Genomic DNA, 5604 nt, shown 5'->3' with positions numbered 1-5604 from the left:
GCAAGCCAAAGCGGAATTATTAATAAAATTCTCATTTTACTTGACAAAATAATTGGGACATTTTCTTAAATAGAAGTTAAAGCATGTGATAAAAATCAACATTTAGAAATAGTTATACACTCCAAAAGAAGAACTGTCTACTAAGTGTGTGCCAAGACCTGGTGTCACAAGCTATGGACAACTAGTAGAATATACAAAATAACAGATCTATCCTACTGTCTGAAACAGAATAGACAGCCAAAAATATAAGAGAAACTCCATCAGCTGCTGATCGGCACAGGAAGGGAAAGCAGCTCACCGTGGAAGTCTCGGAGTAAGATCAGTGATGCGCACCGGTCTGATAGCCAGATGTACCTGCCTCAGAGCCTGTACAATTAAGTACATAAGCGTAGTATGAGTACATAAACAATATGCACCCAGTAAGTATCCCGTCTAATCTCGAAGAAGTAGAGACGAGAGGTCGACGTGATACCTACTAGGGTCAAATAATATGATCCGATGTTATACTAAGCATGAATGTCACAATTATATAACAGTTGCAATAAGAATTTCTAAGTCATGAAGTTCTAATATCTTGGTTAACCAGTTACAATTCGAACCATTTAACAGACAAGTCATCTATAATAATCCACATAGATATCATGCGCACATTATGCCGAGGTCGACGGCCCGATCCAACAGAAAAGAAACCGTGCACTGCCAGAGGGTCGAATGGCGCAAACCATAGATGCATCTATTTCTACCGAGGCGATCGGCCCGATCCACAAATAACAATTATCAACAGGAACATACAAGAAGGCGCATTTATACTTAATTAAACTCATACAAGTGTTCAACAACACCTATGCTCACTTATGTTCATTTCCAATTCTCTAGCATATCCTAAATGATCACATTAGCAAGAAGACATACAACACTTACAAATATAGCATGATACGGGTCCTAAACTTCCCGGACAATTAACATGATAGTAGCTACGCACGGACTCTCGTCACCTAGTGCGTACATAGCCCCCGCATTTAGTGGCAAATTATACAATTATTACTCCTATGGGGACAATTCCCTCTTACAAGATTAGAAAGGAGACTCACCTCGCTCCAAAGTGCAATTCCAATACCAAGAACGAGCCCGAAATCTCAATTTGGAGCCGAACGATCCAAAACTAGTTAAATGAGGTAGGAACTAGTCAATACAAGCTTGCAAGATCGCATTCTAACTATTAGAGAAATTCCCCAACCTTAAACACAAGTTTCCTAAAATTTGACCCCGGGCCCACGTGCCCGGATCCCGACATTTTTCGAAGATAGTTGTTCCTTGTAACCTAAGGATCAATAATATATGATTTCTACTTTGTTTCATAACCAATTTCGTGGTAAAACCTAAGTTTTATTAAAACCCTAGGTCTTGCTCTAACCCCTTAATTTCTCCAAATCTTTAGGTGTTAATCCACCCAAAACTCGAGTGTTAAACTTAGAAATAAGGGGAATGAACTTACCTCACGATGCTGTGTGGAAATCCCTTCTCAAGAGATCCAAAATCGCTCAATACCTGTGTGCCAAATGGTAAAAAATGGCTGGAGCTCGTATTAAATGAAGCTCACTGCTTCAGCAGTTTCCGCTCTGCGGTCAGGGGACCGCATCTGCGGTCCCGCATCTGCGAGAGGGAGACCACATCTGCGAAATTAGCTAAACGGGCTGGGACCGCTTCTGCGGTCTTGAAGCCGCATCTGCGCAGCCGCTTCTGCGGTTTGGCCTGGCCCGCTCTGGGCCGTATCTGCGAGGCTACGACCGCTTCTACGGTCTCGCACCTGCGGCTGGCCAACTGCAGGTGCGGTTATGACAACAACTGAAGGCTTCAGCACTTCTCAAATTTTCTAACTTCACTCGAGCCTCGTCAGATTGACGCTCGGGGCTCCCGGGCCCCGCCCGAACATACTGACAAGTTTGAAATCATAAAACGGACTTGCTCGAACCTTCGAATCGCCCGAAACAACGCTAAATCTAAGAATCACCCCCTAAAACCAATTGAATCAAACTTATGAACTTCAAGTTCTTAATTCAGTTCCAACGAGCCGAAACGCACTTAGACTACTCGGATTGACACCAAATTTTGAGGGAAAGTCTTAAATGATATACTGGACCTGTACTGGGCTTCGGAACCAACATACGAGCCCGATACCGATGTGATCACCCATTTTTAGTTTCTTTAAATCCTTCGAATTTCAGTTTTAACAATTTTTAATAAAAATTCATTACTCGGGCTAGGGACCTCGGAATTCGATTCCGAGCATACACCCAGGTCCCATATTTTCCTACGGACCCTCCGGGACCGTCCAAACACAGATCCAGGTCCGTTTGCTAAAAATGTTGACCAAAGTCAAACTTAGCTTTTTAAGAAAATCTTAAAGAATCAAATGAGCCTATTTCAACCCAAACTCTTCCAAATCCTGAACCAACCACCCCCTCAAGTCGTAAATTAGCTAAAGCAAGCACGGAAAGTTTTATTTAGGGGAACGGGGTTCTAAAAAGTAAAACGACCGGTCGGGTCGTAACATTCTCCACCTCTTAAACAAATGTTCGTACTCGAACGGATATAGAAAAGTACCTGAGGTGCTGAATAAGTGTGGATATCTGCTCCGCATGTCCTCCTCGGACTCCCAGGTCGCCTCCTCGATTGTTGGCCCCTCCACTGGACCTTCATTGCTGAAATCCTCTTGGATCTTAACTGGCGATCCTGTCTATCAACAATGGCAACTGGCTCCTCCTCATAACCCAAGCTCTCATCCAGCTGAATGTACTGAAGTCCAACACATGGGACAAGTCGGCATGATACCTCCGAAGCATGGACATGTGGAAAACTGAATGAACTCCCGATAAGCTGGGGGGTAGAGCAAGCTTATAAGCAACCTCTCCAACTCGCCTCAACACCTCAAATGGGCCAATGAACCTTGGGCTCAACTTGCCCTTCTTCCCGAACCTCATAATACCCTTCATTGGCGAGACTTTCAAGAGGACCTTCTCGCCAACCATGAATGATACATCATACGCCTTCTGATCCGCATAGCTCTTCTGTCTGGACTGAGCTGTGCAAAGCCTTTCCTGAATCAACTTCACCTTATCCAAGGCATCTTTTACCAAGTCTGTGCCGTATAACTTAGCCTCTTCAGGCTCAAACCACCCGATAGGAGAACGACATCCCCGCCCATATAAAGCCTCGTATGGGGCCATCTCAATACTGGACTGATAGATATTGTTGTAAGCAAATTTGGCCAAAGGCCGGAACTGATCCCACTGTCCTCCAAAGTCAATCACACATGCCCTAAGCATGTCCTCCAGAATCTAAACTGTCCTCTCTGACTGCCCGTCGGTCTGAGGGTGAAATGCTGTACTGAGCTCCACGCGGGTCCCCAACTCACTCTGAACGGCTCTCCAGAAATGGGAAGTAAACTGAGGGCCCCTATCTGATATGATAGAAATAGGCACACCGTGCAACCGAACTATCTCCCCAATGTAAATCTAAGCCAACCTCTCTGAAGAGTAAGTAGTCACAATCGGAATAAAGTGAGCCGACTTGGTCAACCTGTCAATAATGACCCACATTGCATCGAACTTCCACAAGGTCCGGGGCAATCCTACTACGAAGTCCATAGTGATGCGCTCCCACTTCCATTCAGGAATGTGCATCTGCTGAAGTAGGCCGCCTGGCCTCTAGTGCTCATACATGACCTGCTGGCAATTCAAACACTTCGCCACATACTCCACTATGTCCTTCTTCATCCGCTGCCACCAATAATGCTGCCTCAGGTCACGATACATCTTCGTAGCACCTGGGTGTATAGAATACCTCGAGCTATGTGCCTCCGCTAGAATCCTCTCCCTCAAGTCATCGACATTAGGAACACTAGGCGACCTTGGAGTCGTAGGACACCATCCTCACCAATAGAAACCTCCTTGGCACTACCCTGTAGCACCGTCTCTCTGAGAACTGCCAAATGCGGATCATCGAACTGCCGGGCCTTGATCTCCTCCAGTAATGAAGACTGGGCAATAACACACGCAAGGACTCTACTGGGCTCCGAAACATCTAACCTCACAAGTTTGTTAGCCAAGGACTGAATGTCCAAGGCTAGTGGCCTCTCCTCTACTGGAATAAATGCCAAGCTACCCATACTCTCTGCTTTTCTGGTTAAGGCATCCGCAACCACATTTGCCTTGCCCAGATGATAAAGAATGGTGATGTCATAATCCTTCAGTAACTCAAGCCACCTACGCTGCCTCAAATTGAGATCCATCTGCTTGAACAGATGCTATAAGCTGCGATGATCAGTATAAACCTCACACGACGCCCCATACAGATAATGCCTCCATATCTTAAGAGCATGGACAATCGCTGCCAACTCCAGATCATGCACAGGATAATGTTTCTCATGAATCTTCAGCTGACGGGAGGCATATGTAATAACTCGCCCCTCCTGCATCAATACACAACCCAAGCCAATGCGTGAAGCGTCGCAATATACCGTATACATCCCTGAACCGGAAGGCAACACAAGAACTGGTGCTGTAGTCAAGGCTGTCTTGAGCTTCAGAAGCTAGCCTCACAATCATCGGTCCAACGGAAAGGAGCACCCTTCTGGGTCAATCTGATCAGAGGTGATGCAATAGATGAAAAGCCCTGCATGAATCGCCTGTAATAACCTGCTAACCCCAGGAAACTCCTGATCTCTGGTCACCGAAGTGGGATGTGGCCAACTCTGAACTACCTCAATTTTCTTGGGATCCACCTTAATACCCTCTCCTAACACGATATGCCCTAAGAATGCCATTGACTCTAGCCAGAACTCACACTTGGAGAACTTAGCATACAGCTTCTTCTCTCGCAAGGTCTGAAGCACTACCCTTAAATGCTGCTCGTGCTCCCCAGGCTACGAGAGTATACCAAGATGTCGTCAATGAAGACGATGACAAAGGAATCAATATAAGGCCTGAACACCCTGTTCATCAAGTCCATGAATGCTGTTGGGGCATTAGTCAAGCCAAAGGACATCACCAGAAACTCATAATGGCCATATCTCGTCCGAAATGCAGTCTTCGGAACATCCGAGTCTCGAATCTTCAACTGATGGTATCCTGACCTCAAGTCGATCTTAGAGAACACCCTAGCACCCTGCAACTGGTCGAACAGATCATCAATGCACGACAACGGGTACTTATTCTTGATGGTAACCTTATTCAACTGGCGGTAGTCAATGCACATCCGCATAGTCCCATCCTTCTTCCTCACAAATAACACCGGCGCACCCCAAGGTGATATACTGGGCCTAACAAACCCCTTTGCTAGCAACTCCTCCAGCTGCTCCTTCAACTCCTTTAGCTCTTTCGGAGCCATATGGTACGGTGGAATAGATATAGGCTGGGTGCCTGGAGCCAAATCAATACAGAAATCAATATCGCGATCCAGTGGCATGCCAGAAAGATCAGAAGGAAACACATCTCCGAACTCTCGGACTACTGGAACCGAATCAATCGTCGGAGACTCTGTGGTGGTGTCCCGAACATAAGCTAGATAAGCCAAACACCCCTTCTTGACCATATGCCGAGCCTT

The 5604-nt window shown here is 45.9% G+C and overlaps 1 pseudogene; it reads right to left on the bottom strand.

The window, feature by feature from the left end:
- LOC109220934 lies at positions 261–5256 on the bottom strand (annotated as a pseudogene).

The sequence above is a fragment of the Nicotiana attenuata genome, chromosome 2 (genome assembly GCF_001879085.1).
Source record: "Nicotiana attenuata strain UT chromosome 2, NIATTr2, whole genome shotgun sequence".
Taxonomy (NCBI): Eukaryota; Viridiplantae; Streptophyta; class Magnoliopsida; order Solanales; family Solanaceae; genus Nicotiana; species Nicotiana attenuata.
This window is presented reverse-complemented; position numbering and strand designations above follow the sequence as displayed.